At 40.3% G+C, this 18,117-nt stretch overlaps 1 protein-coding gene and 1 non-coding gene across 5 annotated transcripts in view; one reads left to right on the forward strand and one right to left on the reverse strand.

The window, feature by feature from the left end:
• The window catches only part of GPC6 (glypican 6), a 928,307-nt gene that overhangs the window by 606,628 nt on the left and 303,562 nt on the right, over positions 1–18,117 (reverse strand). The gene's annotated exons all lie outside the window — the stretch shown is intronic.
• LOC135175739 (U7 small nuclear RNA) lies at positions 4,979–5,042 on the forward strand. The gene has a single exon (XR_010302470.1). It is a non-coding gene; the product is annotated as a U7 small nuclear RNA (small nuclear RNA).

Here is an 18,117-nt window from a genome sequence, read left to right on the forward strand (position 1 = left end):
TGTGCAGACATGTAAGACTGACATCTTCCCCTTTCGTGCTTCCAAATGCCCTGAGGCCTTAGTCCAGCATCAGTGAGTTTGCAGGTAACACCAAGCTAGGAGCAGATGTGGATCTGTTGGAGGGTAGGAGAGCCCTGCAGAAGGACCTTAACAGGCTGGATGGGTGGGCAGAGGCCAGTGGGATGAGATTTAATGAGGCCAAGTGCAGGGTGCTACACTTTGGCTACAACAGCCCCAAGCAGCACTACAGGCTGGGGACAGAGTGGCTGGAGAGCAGTCAGGCAGAAAGGGACCTGGGGGTACTGGTAGATAGCAGATGAAGATGAGCCAGCAGTGTGCCCAGGTGGCCAAGAGAGCCAATGGCATCCTGGCCTGGATCAAGAACAGTGTGGCCAGCAGGACAAGGGAGGTTATTCTGCCCCTGTACTCAGCACTGGTCAGGCCATACCTTGAGTACTGTGTCCAGTTCTGGGCCCCTCAATTCAAGAGAGATGTTGAGAGCTTAGATTATTAAAAGAAAATAAACAGCCTTTTAAAAATCCTATTTATTATATACTAATCTAGAAACATTGGTTATCCATTTTGTATTAAATCTTAAGACCTCAGTGTAAACATCTACTCAGATTAAATCTATGAGCTCTCTCCAGCTATCACCCTGTCCATTTCTTACCTTGTATCACTTCGCACAGATGCATTTTGTTCAGACAGTATAAAATTGCTTCTTTCAGAAAACATGGGTTAATTAATTTTCTTGCATGCTCTAGCTGAGCTGCAGTGATATGTCAAGCAAGCAAGCAACCCATTCAGAGTTCTGTGAAACAATTTTTTAAGAGTTACTTTTGAAGTGCCTGAAAGAATTAAAGCTAGGTAACAGTCATAATAGTGAAAAATTTTGTTAGCAATAAAATGTAATCCATTAAGAAAAAAAATTCCAACAAAACCCCACCAGCTAAAATTGGACTGTAGTAAATCTTCTGATACACTCACTTCAAATCATCATAGGCTTTTACTTAATAGACTATGTTCTCCTTTGGTCATGCATCTGACAGGCTCCCAACATTATAACCTTCTAAGAAGTTAAAGGGTCTGCATAATGGGCACTCCTTGATTTCTTATCCCACCTCACCCCATTTCAAAGACAAATCACCCAACTAAGAGTGTAAAATGTGGCAGAAGCACTAGCTCCCACCATTCCCAGAGGCTTCAAGAACTCTCTCCATTTCATGCTTCCTTGCACAACTTTATTTACACTAAAACCATTCCAGTATGTGCTTCAGAGCAAATACTTGGTCTTGATCTCCCAGCAAATATTGGCTATGTTATCTGAACAATCTGTGAAGCCTTAAGTCTTACTGTAGACTGGTTGACATACCGAGTGAAATACAAGTGAACTGGATAATGGAAGTTAATGTCCCATCAAAATGGGGTCAACAGGATATGATCAAATGTGTATATCATCTACACATAGTGTGCAAGCCTTTCCTCAAAACAGTAGTTAGATCTGAAGTGGATGCTGTTACACATATATCTGATGTTTATTGATGAGGTGCTGCTAATTATCTCATTGAAATTCAAGTTGGTGTATCACAGAGATTATTTCCACTACTTTTCAGATAGGTAATAATTTAGTTTTAAAATCTGTAATACTTGTGGTTTCACAGCAACATTTCCATGAATAAACACAGTTACTAATATAACCCCAGGTACTACTGAGGTTGTATTTGACAAGCTTAATTACATGGGCTTTTAAAAAGATTACTTATATACATTTTGAGAGTGTCTGCAAATTATCAATTCAAACTCCAGCATTTAGCATACTGTCTTCATAAAAAGCCTTCATGAATGTATGTGAAGAAATAGATTTCCTTCTTAAAAGATATTCTAACACTCAAAGCCTTTAAAATACAATCAGTAAACACTGATGAATACCTATCTTTTATGTAGAACATAAAGTCTTCCTTCAAAGCTCTTATTTAAATATGTTAACTACTTGGACACTTTTCTAATGCAAATTGACACAAAAGACACACTGAAAAGCATTTTTGCTGCATGTCATTCAAAGTTAAATGTACCTGCTTTGTACTTCTATAGAAGTACATCTATTACTTACTTCCCTAGAAGTTTCTTCACAAGAACTTAAATTTTAAAATGAAAGAGAATACTTGCATTTCACAGTGTGATGGAAGGAACTTGTTTTGGTTTCTGACTTTGCTTGTTCTGACCCACTAACATCTATTTCATTCAGACGAAAATAATGGTACAAAATGACAATTGTACTAAAAAATAGCACTGAGCAATTTCTGTTGCTATCTACACAACTGCATTTTCCTAAGCTGCTTTTTCTAAACTGAAAATGCTGATGAAATTCAAATTCGGTTTTCTAAGTACTTAAAGACCTTTAGATCCCCCATCTATGTGAAGCTCTACTTGGAATTTTGGATCCATTATAGATTTGTTCTTTTTATTCTTTTTCACTTTCACAATGTGTGATGGTTTTGGGTGTTCCCCACCCTCACCCCCCCCCCCCCCCCCCCCCCCCCCCCACTTTGGTAATCACCCAGACTAGACTCAGACAGATCTGGAAATTGAATGAAGCTTATTATTTACAGCTTAGCACAATATACAGGCAGATAGAATCATAGAATCAACCAGGTTGGAAGAGACCTCTAAGATCAGCCAGTCCAACCTAGCACCCAGCCCTAGCCAGTTATCTAGACCATGGCACAAAATGCCTCATCCGGGCTTTTCTTGAACACCTCCAGGGACAGTGACTCCACCACCTCCCTGGGCAGCCCATTCCAATGCCAATCACTCTCTCAGATATTTACAGTATATACAGTTATATACAGAAATATACAAGGTAAAAGGTAATACAGAAACACAATAGCCCTCCTAGAAACCTGAGTCCCCAGGAGGAGCTCCCAACTGCCCTTCCACCTCCCTCCCTGCCCCTCAACCTTACCCCAGTCCCAAGGAAGAATGGAGGTTCAGCCAGGGGGTTGGGAAGCAAAGTGGATTAATCAGAGAGATGGCAGAAAGGTTAGAGAGAGAGATGCAGCTGGGAGCTCCCCAGCAGAAGAAGTGCCTTATCTATGTTTTGATTCTTGTTCTTAAACATCCCAGCAAGCCTATGAGGGAAGCAGACATCACCATTGTTTTCCTTTCACAGCCTGTAATGTAGTCCTTCTCACCAAAACATTCTAGCTAGCTCCAAACTAGCACACAATTACAGAATGTACTTGTAAACAAGTTGCAAAGACTTTTTAATTGTAGAGATAACATCATTTTGCAGTTAAAATTATTCTCATTTAATATCTTCCAATAACATGATGCTAAGTATAGATTTTATCCTAACTCAGGTGTCTACATTTACAGAGTTCTCACAAAGCCTTTTGAAAACTCTTCAGGAATTTTACTGCTTTTCCTCAAATAGACATGAGACTGCTTCAGTCATGTCAAACATGAGAGGGTTTTTTTTTGCATAGATTTACTGCTATATTAAGAAGGAAATAACACATTTATTTATTTTTCATTATTTAAAATAATATTCTCACAGTTACAAAAGTATTTAAATTGAACCTACTTTTACATTAGCTGTCTTGTGATTATGAGAGAACTTCATTTGAGGAAAGGAGGGGTTCTCCTTTATACAGTTATTTTTTCTTTCATTTCTGTAAAACTTAGAAACTTTATTATCCTCAAATTAAGAAGCAACAAGCAAAGATAGCAATAGCTAAAAAAAAAAAGCTCTGCAGAATGCCACAAAGCTGAAAGTTAATACTGACGTACCTATGACATGCAATTATTCTTCAATTCTTAGACAGATGCAAAAATCATCAGCATTTTAGGAGGAAGTTCTTCACAGAGAGAGTGATTTCCCATTGGAATGGGCTGCCCAGGGAGGTGGTGGAGGTGCCATCCCTTGAGGTCTTCAAGAAAAGACTGGATGAGGCACTTAGTGCCATGGTCTAGTTGATTGGCTAGGGCTGGGTGCTAGGTTGGACTGGATGATCTTGGAGGTCTCTTCCAACCTGGCTGATTCTATGATTCTATGGTTAAATCACCATGTACTATATCAAAGCTCATATTTTTTCAAAGGATCAGAGAATGGCTTAGTTTGGAAGGGATCTCTGGAGGACAACAGGCCAAATCTCTCTGCTCAAGTAGGGCTGCCTAGAGAAGGATGGTCAGGACCACGTCCAGATAGTTTTTGAGTATCGTCAAGGATGATGACACAACAACAATCTTTCTGAGTAACTTCTGTCACTGTTCCTTTACTCTCACAATCAAGAAGTGTTTCCTGACGTTTAGAGGGAGCCTTCTGTGTTTCTGCCTGTGATCTCGCACCTGAGCAGAGCCTGGCTCCATCCTCTTTGCGCCCTCCCTTTAGGTATTTGCCTACGTTTCTAAGATGCACATGCCCTTTCCTCCCTCTCCTTGGGCCTTTTCTGCTCCAAGCTCAACAGTCTCAGCCCTCTCAGCTGCACCTCTCACATCAATACTCCACTCTTTTAATGGTTATAGTGACTCTTCACTGAACCCGCTCTAGTATGCCCATATCTTATACCTCCAGGTGCTTTTCTGCCAAGCTACTTTTCAGTCAGCTGATCCCCAGCCTGCACTAGTGCCTGACGTTTTCGTCTCCACTTCCATTTGCTGAACTGCATGAGGGTCCTGTGTTTCTTTATTCTTCTCAAAACAAATTACATTGGGATAACACTCAGGAGAAATACAACCAAAAGGTCAAATCTATCAGAAAGCTTAAACTTCTTGTAGTTTAAAGCACTATGGACCTTTGAAAGAGCTTAAGGGATTTTGCTTTGTAAACTTTGTAGGCTTGTGAAATTTCTTTCTTTAGTATTAAATCCATGCATTTCTCCTATTCTTATCCAAAAGTGAGACTGTTTTGACGTGAAACTAAATAGTGGAAACTAAAAGTAATTAAATAAATATCCAAAATCCTGTATCTGAAATAGTGCAGATCTTCACCTCTTTCATTTTGTCTTGGAAGGATTTTTTTTTAATAGAAAAAAAAATCCCTACAAGCTCCTGTAACAGTTTCATTTTTTATCTGTAAGCCAGGGATTAAATTACAATTACAAATTAAGTTTCTTCATTTAGCAAAGTGAATTTGCCATGTCTTCCATTTGATGTTGCTATTCCAGCCAGGAATTTGTTTAGGTTTATCTTTAATGGCAGTAGTCGAACAACCAAGCTGCTATAAATTAACTTGTTCTAGCATTAGCTCTGTGTAACTCTGTGGTGACACAAAAGTGGTTATAGTAATTTTTATTTATTCACACACACAAATAGATATATGTGTATCACAGAATCAACCAGGTTGGAAGAGACCTCCAAGATCATCCAGTCCAACCTAGCACCCAGCCCTATCCAGTCAACTAGACCATAGCACCAAGTACCTCAGCCAGGCTTTGCTTGAACACCTCCAGGGACAAGAAGCATTAATACTGTATTGAATGAACATTATCCATAGATTTAAGCCACAAAATGGCACAGAATGAAGTATCTCTGGCTCAAGAATAAAAAATGTCATATGGAGTAGTGCAGTTGTAGAATGGTAACACAGACTGTGGAGGTTCTGACACAGGAGGATAACAGAGGCCACAGAGCTATTAATAACTCAACAATGGTCAATTCCTGGTTGTGACAGGGATGCAGCACTGGAAAAAGATAAGTTTAGTTCAAGGGCACAAAAGAGCAAAGTAACATTACACACTCCTAGATATACTTTCTTTTCCTTGCTTTCCAGAAGACTGCTGGCATGAGTTCTTTGCAAATCAGTCTCTAAAATAAGGCTAACTTACATGCTGCCTTGTGGAAATGAGAACCTCAGAGATCTGGGGATGGGTTTAGTACATTCCATCTTTGAGCTTAAAATCACATCAGCAATTGAAAAAAAAAAAAAAAAAAGGAGATTCACTCTCACTGAAGAGAGCCAAAACTTGCAAGGGTTGGTTATGAAACAGGACAACTTTGTTTTAAGTGAATTTGTTCTGTTCTGTCTTCCTTATTTCCCATAGCCTTGCACACGCTACTGTATTTCTGCAGTAGAAACTACCTACATAAAATTAATCTTGATGACATCATGTGGAGCTAGTTAGTCAGAACATTTAAGGAGGATAAAGCACTTTAGCCTTAAGGACTCTTAAAATGAGAATCATTTATTCTCTGTTGTCTTCCATGAAATGGATTCTTGCTGTTACTAATGTAAAAACCTGCTGCTAAATGTTTTGACTGTACATATTAGCCAGCTGGTGGTTCAGTTCTTACTATTGAGTTGCCCAGAACTGAAATAATTAATTTAGCTAAGAAAAGTATATTGTCTTGTAACTTTAGGATTTGTGACTCTAATCTATGATCATCAGGGAGTTTATTTGGATTTGCAATAATACTGCAGTTGGTAATTGATAACAGGTGAACAGGAGCTTACTAGGCAGAGCTTATGAAGCTTGGAGTTTTTCAAGAACAAGTTGCAGAACTTTTTTTTATTGTATGGATGCTGTCAGCAGTTTGCAATTGGCAAAAATATTACTCTGTGTTATCCTAATAACCTGAAAGTGTAAGCAAAACTTGTGGCTCTGAAAGGTTCCCATTCTAAGCACAGGTATCTTTAACATTGTCTCTTTATATCTTCATAGTAAGATCAAAGCTTGTTGCAGTCTGCAGAAAGGCTCCTGTTGACCATAAAAAGACCAGACCAAAAAGACTCTGTGCTAGCTTGAGCCTAGCTGGGATATTTTGGTGAGAAGAATTAGACTATAGGCTGTGAAAAGGAAACAATGGTGACGTCTATTTCACTCACAGGCTTGCTGAGATGTATAAGAACAAGAACTTAAACATAGATAACAGAGTTACTCTCTGGGCTTTTTTGGGCTGCTCTTCTCTCTCTAACCTAACGTGCTGCATGACTAATCCATCTGCTTTCTAACCCCCCCGGCTGACCCTCCAAACTCACCTTGAATATAAGGCAAATTCTGGGTTAAGGTAGAGGGATGGGAGGAAGGTGATAGGGTGATTGGGAGCCCCTCCTGGGGACTCAGGTTTCTGGGAGGGCTGTTGTGTTTCTGTATTACATTTTAACTTGTACATTTCTGTATCTAGCTGTAGATATCGTAAATACCAGCTTGTATATTGTGCTAAGCTGTAAATATAAAGCTTCATTCTTTCCATTTCCAGTGGCTGAGTCTAGTCTAGGTGATTTTACTTAAGGGGGGGGGGGGGGGGGGGGGGGGGGAGGGTGGCAGGTAACACCCAAACCATCACTACTACTTAAAAACGAAGGTGTCCATTAAAGCCAGATTTTTTTTTTCACTACATATTTGTTACTTCTGGTAACTTCTACTCATTTCTTGTATTACAATATACTTCCTAGAAAAGCAATATATCAAGACTATCTGACACTCAAACATTGTAGTGAAGCAAATACTGCTATATTCAAATACACTCATGTGTTATTTGATCCAAACAGTGATTTACATGTTTAAAACAATTAAAAAGAAAGGTATATGTGGGAGCGTGTGTGGGGGGGTGGGTTGAGGTGTGCAGGGCAGTGGAGTGCTATATGATATTGCAGCTCTCCAAAAGACTGATAGTAAGAATAATATTTTTTCATACAAAATTCCTCACATCAGGTATTGTGATTCTCTTTATTATTATTATCATGTAAAACCTCCCTTGTGGTCCAACGAGACACTGGTTTAACTTTCTTACATCAAGACTCCCTAGAGAATCATAGAATCAACCAGGTTGGAAGACACCTCCAAGATCATCCAGTCCAACCTAGCACCCAGCCCTAGCCAGTCAACTAGACCATGGCACTAAGTGCCTTATCCAGTTTTTTCTTGAACACCTCCAGGGATGGTGACTCCACCACCTCCTTGGGCAGCCCATTCCAATGCAAATCACTCTCTCTGGGAAGAACTTCCTCCTAACATCCAGTCTATACTTCCCCCGGCACAACTGTGGAGCAGTCAGGTGTGTCAGGTCACTTGACCAGTGTATGACAGTTACAGCACCATAGAAGCTGATTGACATTGGTATCTTGAATTGGTAAATGTGATAGTCTCAGCTGATCTCTGTGGAATAAATACGTGAACACCAAGAAGTCTCAGATATCTGATGGAGTCAGATGCTGAGCTCCTATTCTTGAAGCATACAGAAGATCCAGAGGATGCTTACAGACTCTAAGACACTTGAAGACATCTATTGAAGACTATGTTTCCTAAATAAAATGTGTCTCTGCTTGCAGAAATGGGTGGCTGACCCAGTGATTTATTGATTTTACTTTATAAGGATTTCTATTTGGTGTATGACAGATCCCAGTACTGCAAAGGAAGAACTAGAGTGTGGACATTCATATGTCACTGTGAAAGAGAGAAAGTGAATGCACCAACACTAATCCCTCTGAAAGGGAAGACATTTTTTTCTTCTTGTTGTTTTACAACAGTGATGAATTTTATAACTGTGTATTGCTACAGAGGTTTTTTAAATGACATTTTAATATATTTTTTTAATTCAATGCTGGTCTCTTAATGTACAGATATTCACAGATGTTTAACTACTGTTTACAGATGCAAAACATCACGTTTTAGCAACATTTTCCCCAGTAGTAGACAAAAAAATGTTGGTTTTTGAATAGTTTAAGCCAGGAAAACAGTACTGGCAATATTTAGCAGTCTCTTTCAGCCCCAAAGTGTCATGAGATGAATAAAGGTACTAAACAGTAGCAAGATTTTAAAATTGTAAATAAAACCTGCCAGATTTAGGACTGTGAATGTCACAATGAATGTGTACAATTTGAGTTGGAAAAGACCCTGGCGATCAAGTCCAACTGTTGCCTAACACTGCCAAGTCTACCATTAAACCATGCCCCCCTAAGCGACAGAGAATCATAGAAACAACCAGGTTGGAAGAGACCTCCAAGATCATCCAGTCCAACCTAGCACCCAGCCCTAGGCAGTCAGCTAGACCATGGCACTAAGTACCTCAGCCAGGCTTTGACGAACACCTCCAGGGACAGTGCCTCCACCACCTCCCTGGGCAGCCCATTCCAATGCCAATCATTCTCTCTGTGAAGAACTTCCTCCTAACATCCAGCCTAGACCTCCCCCAGCACAACTTGAGACTGTGTCCCCTTGTTCTGTTGAAGAAGAGACCAACCCCCACCTGGCTACAGCCTCCCTTCAGGTAGTTGTAGACAGCAGTGAGGTCACCCCTGAGCCTCCTCTTCTCCAGGCTAAACACCCCCAGCTCCCTCAGCCTCTCCTCATAGGATTTGTGTTCCAGGCCCTTCACCAGCTTTGTTGCCCTTCTCTGGACACGCTCCAGAACCTCAACATCTCTCTTGAACTGAGGGGCCCAGAACTGGACACAGTACTCAAGGTGTGACCTGCCCAGTGCAGAGTACAGGGGCAGAATAACCTCCCTTGTCCTACTGGCCACACTGTTCCTGATGCAGGCCAGGATGCCATTGGCTCTCTTGGCCACCTCAGCCATAGTAACATGTCTTTTAAATACCTTTAGGAATGGTGATTCAACCACTTGCCTGCCCCAAAGTTGACAACCCTTTTTCCTAGTATGCAATCTAATCCTCCCCTGGCACTACCTATGGCTGTTTCCTATTGTCCTAGCACTTGTTACATGGGAGAAGAGACTGGCATCTATCCTACTACAACCTCCTTTCAGGTAGTTATCAAGAGTGATAACGTCTTCCCTTAGCCTCCTTGTCTGCAGAATAAACAACCCCAGTTTCCTTGACTGCTCCTCATAAGACTTATTCTCTACACCTTCACCAGCTTTGTTGGTTTTCTTGGGATGCAAGAAGAGAGAGTTCTGAAAACAGTACCTTACTTTAATTTTATTATGCCACAAACTATTATTGGATGAGCTTTTTTTATGGCATGAGGAAATAAGAAGGAGAGTAGGCCACTACCATTTTATTGCTTTTGGTCAAATCTCTTCTGGATTCAACAAGCCAAAGCAGTTCTTTCTTTAAATAAAAATGTAAGGCAAACAACAAACAAATAAAAAAGCACTGAACAAAACAACAAACAAAAAAGGTTTGTCTAGTTCAGTGCATTGTTTCCAACATGATAACAGATGTCTAGAATGGGAGAAGTATATAGTAATTCAAAGTTGAAGGGAAATTGAGATTACAACAGTCCTGGCATCATACTGGCAGCTGCACCAGTAAGTAATTCATTTGATAAGTATCTTATGTGAAGAAGACACTAAAAGGTCTTGCTTCTTGCTTTTGTTTTGTCCTCAAACACAATTCAGAAGCAACCTAGAGAGTTTCAGTCTTTTCATAAATGAAAATGTCTTTAGTGGCACTGCTTTTAGAATCAATCAACAGTTTTATATCTGAAGATATATATATATATATATATATAGCGAGAGAGACAATTTGAAGTACAGGTAGTTTGTTTATTCATTTTACCCAGTAACAGCACTTTGATGCAGAATGAACTTAAAGATCCACTTTGCATTTATTTTTTCCCTAAATTTACATTTAAATAAACTATTCTGGTTTACACTTCATTCAGTATTAAGAAGTGTATATAACAACATTATCATTGCATAAAAAAATGGAATTTTCTTCTGATGGTGTTGAAAGCTTTCCATTTATATGCAGATTCTGACTTTTTACCTTAGTAAAAATGTATTGTTTGAAATAAGAGCAGAAAAGTAAATATTGGTAAAAAAAAAAAAAATCTTGGGAAGAAGAAACATTATCTCTAATCAAGCATGAATTAGCTTCCAACTGATGAGCAACTCCACCTTCCCAAGAGGATTTCTTTTATTCTTTTGTGGTTTGTTGGGTTTTATTTTCTTTTACTGCCAGACAAAAATCTCAAAACACCCAAATTGTCTTCCTCTCATCACATTCCCTCTCGCCTTTCACTAATGCTTATTGCTCTAAGCTATATATCCTCCTGACCTTTAAAGGTTGTAACTTTGAGACCATACTTTACTTCTGCTACTTTTAAAAGTGGTATCTAATTTTCCATTCTTCATCCCCCATAATGTATCAGGAGGCAAAATGTCTTTGGCTGCTCCAGATGTCCATTGTAGCCTAGATAACTTCAGCTTTGATTCCTTACCCTCATCAGAGGACTTCTTGGTATTCATGTATTTATTCCACAGAGATCAGATGAAACTATCACATTGACCAATTCCAGATACCAATGTCAATCAGCTTCTATGGTGCTGTAACTGCCATACACTGGTAAAGTGACCTGACACACCTGACTGCTCCACAGACATCTGACAAACTCTTTCTACTCTGTTTTGAGCTGCTGTGTCTTTTTGTCATTGGATCACTGAAACACTGCCTTTTCCATTTCATAAACACTGCTCATAAAGTTTCTGGTCCATTACAGGATGTTAGGGGTTGGAAGGGACCCAAGGCGATCATCGAGTCCAACCCCCCTGCCAGAGCAGGACAATACTATCTAACACAGATCACAGAGGAACACATCCAGACAGGCCTTGAAAGTCTCCACAGAAGGAGACTCCACAACCTCTCTGGGAAGCCTGATCCAGTGCTCTGTGACCCTTACAGTAAAGAAGTTCCCCCTTGTGTTAAGGCGGAACCTCTTGTGCTGCAACTTACACCCGTTACTCCTTGTCCTATCCCAGGGAGCAAGTGAGCAGAGCCTGTGTCCCCCCCCCCTTCCTGGCCAGCCTTCAGATACTTATAAACATTTATTAAATCCTCTCTATGTCTTCTTTTCTCCAGACTAAACAGCCCCAGGTCCCTCAGCCTCTCCTCATAAGCCATGCCCTCCAGTCCCCTATTCATCCTTGTAGCCCTCCACTGGACCCTCTCCAGCAGATCCCTGTCCCTCTGCAACTGGGGAGCCCAAAACTGAACACAGCATTCAAGATGAGGTCTCACCAGGGCAGAGTAGAGGGGGAGGACAATCTCCCTTGATCTGCTGGACACACTCCTCCTAATACACCCCAGGATCTCATTGACCTTCTTGGCCTCCCTTCAGGTAGTTGTATACAGCTCTGCCCTTGACAGCTAATTTCAGTTATCCATGTAGTCTGGTGAGTCCTTACAGAGACAACAAAGCTGGCATATGAGCTCTGGGTCAATTGGGACCTGGCCAGCTGAAAGCCAGGTAAAAAAACTGGGGCCATTTCATACTGCTTGTAGGCAGGTATTTGGTACGTGAATCTGTTGCTGAAATAAAGAGTTTGATATTATCTTAACACTGAGAGATGGGTTCTTCTGGCACCCAGCTTCCCCTCCACATCTCCCTCACATACTGTACGATATTTGCCAAACCTCCATAATGTCTCGGGAACCCTGAAACATCTCAAATGGCAAGCACATGTACTTTTAGGTAAGTGAATCCTTCCCTTGTGTTTCAGAGTGTGCAGTTTGCAGGTGAGACACCATTCTGAGGGCCTAAAAGAACAAAACCTAATCACAGGAACATTTCTCTGAAACAAATGCTTTAAACCTAGTTGATTATCTTGGATAACCATTTGGAATAACAGATAACCACAGATACCAATGTACTGTTTCTAAATCCACATTTTTATAAAACCACCTAAGAATGTTGGTTTAAGGTCAAGTAACTTGAATTTCCAATGTATCAATGTTTTTTTTTTTTTTTAGCAGTAAAAGAAGGATTTTGAGGCTTAAATAAGTTAAAATAACCTACTCATATTTTTAATTTTATCATGTGAGAGAATGGTTACCTTGACTTTGGAGAAGAGAGGTAATCAATAAACTCTTCTAACGTGATAATAGCAAAGGAATAAATGGTGAATATAATCATAGGTACACATACTATCCCTGCCCTTAAGCAAGTTTTGCTTGCTTATAAGTTTAATATATGCTTAATCAACATATTCTTGAAGGAGAACAATCACATGTGATACCACAATGAGCCATGTAAACCAAGCTAAGATTGATCATATCAAGATGTTATTGGGATATGTTAATGGCAACATCCCTGGAGGTGTTCAAGAAAAGACTGGATGAGGCATTTAATGCCATGGTCTAGATGACTGTCTAGGGCTGGGTGTTAGGTTGGACTGAAAGCTTGGAGGTCTCTTCCAACCTGGTTGATTCTATGATTCTATGTTTGGCAAATACATTATCTAAAAAAAGATGAAACTCTTCTTTATCCATGGTGACTATGCTGGAAAGGCATTTTGGCTGAAAGCAGCAGAAAATAGTGATGGCTAAGAGATCAAGGTCAATGAAGCTTCACTTTTGCTTTTCAAGAGGAAAGAAATAAAATTAGCATTTAAAAAAAAATCTGCTAACCCTCCCATTTGTGTCTGCTACAAAGGAAGACCTGACTGTGGTTAAGCAGTAGTGTCCAGTAATCATAGAATCATAGAATCAACCAGGTTGGAAAAGACCTCCAAGATCATCCAGTCCAACCTAGCACCCAGCCCTATCAAGTCAACTAGACCATGGCACTAAGTGCCTCATCCAGGCTTTTCTTGAACACCTCCAGGGACGATGCCTCCACCACCTCCCTGGGCAGCCTATTCCAATGGGAAATCACTCTCTCTGTGAAGAACTTCCTCCTAACATCCAGCCTATCTTTTCCCTGGCACAACTTGAGACTATGTCGAGAGACAGATCTTCAAACTGGGGTGTTAGTCACACACATCACCCCAGCTATTTAAGAAGTAGTAAGAAAACAGCATTTGGATAAACTCAAGTTATACCTTCTTTATTTTATAAACATCAACTTATCATTTTGTAATTACTAAATGCTCATTTATTAATGTGCCTATTACAGTGTGAAATCCAAAATATTCAATGCCTGTTCTGGAACACAGATCGTGTGCATCATTGTCCTGCCATTTCCACATTGTAGACTACACCTAAAATGAATGAGAAAGCCCTCCTAGACAGAATGGGCTGGAGAAATCACAAGATTAATGTTTGAACTCTGCAACACTTGCCACCACCACTGCTTGGGGGCATCACATTTTACTAAAAACGGAAAAGTTAAAATACCACAGAATAAACTTATTCTGTGGATTTTATAGAACCACTTGTACATGTAAAAAAAAAAAACCAACAAAAAACACAAATAAACACTATAAGACAGAAGAGAGGTGGACATGGATCAATGTATGCATGCTGCAGATAGGGCCTCAGTGAAGAGGAATGTTGAGATACTGGAACGTGTCCAGAGAAGACAGCATCCAAGCTAGTGAGGAGCCCAGAACACAGCTCTATGAGGAGAGGCTGAGGGACCTGGGGTTGTTTAGTCTGGAGAAAAGGAGGCTCAGGGGGGACCTCATTGCTGTCTACAACTACCTGGAAGCAGGCTGTAGCCTGGTTGGAGTTGGTCTCTTCTCCTAGGCAGCTGGCAACAGAGCAAGGGGACAGAGTCTTAAGTTGTGCTGGAGGAGGTCTAGGCTGGATGTTAGAAGGAAGTTCTTGACAGAGAGAGTGATTGGCATTGGAATGGGCTGCCCAGGGAGGTGGTGAAGTCACTGTCTCTGGAGGTGTTCAAGACAAGAATGGATGAAGCACTTAGCACTTAGTTGATTGGATAGAACTGGGTGCTAGGTTGGACTGGATGAGTTTGGAGGTCTCTTCCAACCTGGTTCATTCTATGATTCTATAATTTTTTCTCTGCAGTGAAAATCAAAGACAGTATGAATGTAGACACTTCCTGTACATCCAAAACCAGAGTATGGGACTAATACAAATACTTGACAACATCTTTGTTCCTCAGAAAGATACAGATCAAACACCTTCAGTATAGGTCATCCACCAGTACACTAAAGCAGAACTGCGGTGTTACATTATTTCTGTGGCCACCCTCCAGCTTGATGATCAAATGCAAAATAAAGAGTCTTATGACAAGATGAGTAACATCAGACTCCTTAGTCTTAATATCTCAGTGAGATAGACAGAAATGAGACATCAAGAATGGTGTCATCTCAGAGGTAACATTATAACAATTTAGTAAAATAGCAGAGAAATTTTCCATTACAGAATATTGTGCTGTATTTTCTGCAACTTGCAATTGACTCTGACTGTGCTGCTCACAACAGAATTCACAAAAGGTAGAAAAAGCCTGGTTTTATCAGGCTGTCTTGTAAAAAGCACTGTGAAGACCGCTAAAAGTTGATCCCTCACACTTAACTTTGTTTCAGTTGTCACTGGAAGTGACTTAAGTTTCAAAGATCTAAGCCGTGCAATACTTGCAGGCTAAGAATTTCTCCAAGTTTGCTTTTCAATGCAAGTGAAAAACAAATGTGTCTGTATTTGTGCAACATTACTTCATGATGACAGCAAGCCAAATGGTGCAGTCAACATATGCCAGAGGAATAAGGATGTCATCCAGAGGGGCCTGGACAAATTGGAGAAGTGGGCCCATGTGAACTTCATGAACTTCAACAAGACCAAATGCAAGGTCCTGCACCTGGGTCATGACAATTGTCATTATCAATACAGGCTGAGGGATGCTGTGATGGATCACAGCCCTGCAAGAAAGGACTCGGGACTACTGGTGGATGAGAAGTTGGACATGTAGCCAACAGTGTGCACTGGCAGCCCAGAAGGCAAACTGCATCCTGGACTGCACCAAAAGTAGCATGTTTAGCAGATCAAGAAAGGTGATTTTGTCACTCTATTCTGCTCTGGTGAGATCTCATCTGGAGTACTGTGTCCAGCTATGAGGCACTCGACACAAGAAGGACATGGACCTGATGGAGATGATCCAGAGGAGGCCCAGAAAAATGATCAGGAAGTTCGGAACACCTCTCCTATGAAGACAGGCTGAGAGAGCTGATGTTCAGCCTAGAGAAGAGATGGCTCTGGAAAGACATTATAGTGGAATTCCCATTCCTGGGATTTTTTAAGGCCAGGCTGGATGTGACTGGGCAAGCTGATCTAGTGGAAAGAGGGGCTGAAGTCAGATGATCCTTGAAGTCCTTTCCAACTCTGACAAATCTGTGATTCTGCAATCTTCAAGGTCAGGCTTGATGGGGGTTTGAGCAATCTGATCTAATTGCAGATGTTCCCAGTTACTGCAAGAGGATTTGACTTTTAGAAGTCCCTTCCAACTCACTGCATTCTATGATGCAACAATAAGCTTATATGCATGTAAATTCTTTGGGCTGTATTCTATGCTACAAGAATGATTATTGAAAGATGAAAACTTGCCTGTAATAAGAAAGGACAAAAAAGCCCAGTCACCAAACTAATAAACAATGTTTAGGTCAACCTGTCTTCCTTTAAATCACAGCTTTTAATGAAATCTGGAGAAGTAGGAAACCTGATACCTGTTGATCTTACATCTCTAAAGCAGATGGCTTCATTATCGCTTGTGTCTGGAAAAGCTCATCTTGTAAGAGTCAGCAGAGATTTCATATCTGGAAATAAAAAGTTTGGAGGCTTGCTGCTGTGTCTATAAGACTAGCCTAATATTGATTTTCTGGTGCATTAAAACCTGAGGTGAGCCAAGTTTAAATCTAAGAAGATTGAAAATAGCTCTACAGCATTGGCTACTCCACTGTAAGACAAAATGCTGTATTTCCCATGTATTTGGATTCCACATGTAAGATGAATGTCTGAAGTCCTGACGCATTTATTTTTATAGTCCAGCTGTGATAAAGAGCTATTAAAATCTCATTGGCTGTATATTGCTGTACTTAAAGCACAGCAGAAGTATTTTGTACCAGCCAGTAACATGATAATACTTCTCAGACTGAGGAGCTTTGATGATATTCAACGTAACAGAGTCCACTAAGTTGACTGCGATGTAAAAAATAGAATTGAAATAAGCAGGGGGAATAAAGTATTTAATCTACTCTGTCTCTGTTGGGTGAAATCAACATTTGCAAATCCAACACTGAGGTATCCAGTACTGTGATCCTTCAGTCATGTCTTTTTCAGTGTGAAAAGTGGTTTTGGTACAAGCAATGTGCTGCACAAGCTGTGGAGAAATGTCTTTGCACACTAATAAAAAGGTTAAAAATATAGGGGAATGGAAAAGCCAGCATGGAAGTTCAGGCAGAGAAATCTGATCACGGAAGTAATGACAAGATCTTAAATCATGAAGGAGGAATAGCTCCTATTACCATGGGATAGTGGCAGCATTGTTCTTTCTGGCTGTGTTCACTCTGATTTATTGTGATACCATCTTGCCTAACTTTAGATGCCTGTGACATGCATCTGAGAGGCTTAGTCTTCATTTCTTGTATAGTCAATAGGGAAAAAGAGCCACACATAAGATGCATTCATCTAACCTGTTCTAAAGTATCATATATGTTGTGCCCACAGAGTTCTTACATCTTCCCACTGACTATCAAGAGAGTTGAGACAATTTGCTCAGATGAAGTCATGCATGCACTGGCTGATGTTGCCATTCACAAAGAGAAAGAGAGAAAGAGAGAAAGAGAGAGAGAGAAAGAGAGAAAGAGAGAGAGAAAGAGAGAAAGAGAGAAAGAGAGAAAGAGAGAAAGAGAGAAAGAGAGAAAGAGAGAAAGAGAGAAAGAGAGAGAGAGAAAGAGAGAGAGAGAAAGAGAAAGAGAGAGAAAGAGAGAGAGAAAGAGAGAGAGAAAGAGAAAGAAAGAGAGAGAGAAAGAGAGAGAGAGAGAAAGAGAGAGAGAAAGAGAGAGAGAAAGAGAGAGAGAAAGAAAGAAAGGGAGTGACAGAAGGAGAGGGTGCCAAGATGCAGAGCATAAGGAACCAAGATAGAAGGAAGAGACTTAGTGACTACATTTTAAGCAAAGAAGAAGGAGAATCACAAGGAGCTGGGAACAATGGCAAACAACATATGTATTTCAAATAATAGAAAGTGAGAGGCCAGTGTTTGAAATGTTAGTGGAGAAAGTATGGACAGATTGACATTGGGACTTAAGTTAGAAACAAAGGAATGAATAGATTTAACTGCCAAAGTCAGAGAGGAGAACAATACAAATATTACCAAGCTTGAGGAAAGTAAGAAAAGAAAAGCATAAATGTGCACAGAGCACTGAAGCCAGAACACAACTAGAAGATAAATTTCTATGCAAGGCCAACTCTTCTGGACTCATACAGCTCTGCTATATCTTTGGTTAAGAATGTTCCACTTAATTTATAATATATACATTATT

The sequence above is a fragment of the Pogoniulus pusillus genome, chromosome 5 (assembly GCF_015220805.1).
Source record: "Pogoniulus pusillus isolate bPogPus1 chromosome 5, bPogPus1.pri, whole genome shotgun sequence".
Taxonomy (NCBI): Eukaryota; Metazoa; Chordata; class Aves; order Piciformes; family Lybiidae; genus Pogoniulus; species Pogoniulus pusillus.